Source organism: Plectropomus leopardus, unplaced genomic scaffold (assembly GCF_008729295.1).
Source record: "Plectropomus leopardus isolate mb unplaced genomic scaffold, YSFRI_Pleo_2.0 unplaced_scaffold84141, whole genome shotgun sequence".
Lineage (NCBI taxonomy): Eukaryota > Metazoa > Chordata > Actinopteri > Perciformes > Serranidae > Plectropomus > Plectropomus leopardus.
The window spans coordinates 1-482 of NW_024692732.1; the positions used below are offsets into that span (position 1 = coordinate 1).

The window sequence follows — 482 nt, forward strand, 5'->3', positions numbered from 1 at the left end:
CAGAGACACTCTGAGGAAACTCACCCAGCCCAAACTGTCCAAGTAACTTCACTTTATTATCACCGACCCAACAGCAGTGACTAGATGTTACCATAGTAACAACACCTGAGCGTCATGACAACCATCTGAAACAGACGGCAGTTTTAACGGGACTTTATTCTGTCACTAACTGTGTTTGGGTTTTTTTAAATGTTATAATTAGCTGTGTGTGTCTCTCAGGGTGGACTACCTGAGTCAGAAGCTGTCCTCAGCAGCAGAGACGGACAGACAGACGCTCAGACAGCAGATGGACAGTTTGGAGAGAGAGATCGACCTGCTCAGGTGTGTTCTTCACCTGTCAGCTGTCATGTATGACGCACACAGATGTGAAAACCTGTGGGCGGGTGTTTAATGTGAGTCTGTCCCTGATTGGTCAGAGAGAAGAAGGAGGAGGAGCTGATTGGTGATCGATATGATGAACATGATTGGCAGAAAATCTCCAA

General features: G+C 46.5%; 1 long non-coding RNA gene across 1 annotated transcript; it reads left to right on the plus strand.

Annotated features, from left to right (window-relative positions):
• Positions 1 to 482, plus strand: LOC121940344. Its single transcript, XR_006105609.1, has 3 exons — positions 1 to 42; positions 220 to 321; positions 417 to 482. It is a non-coding gene; the product is annotated as an uncharacterized LOC121940344 (long non-coding RNA).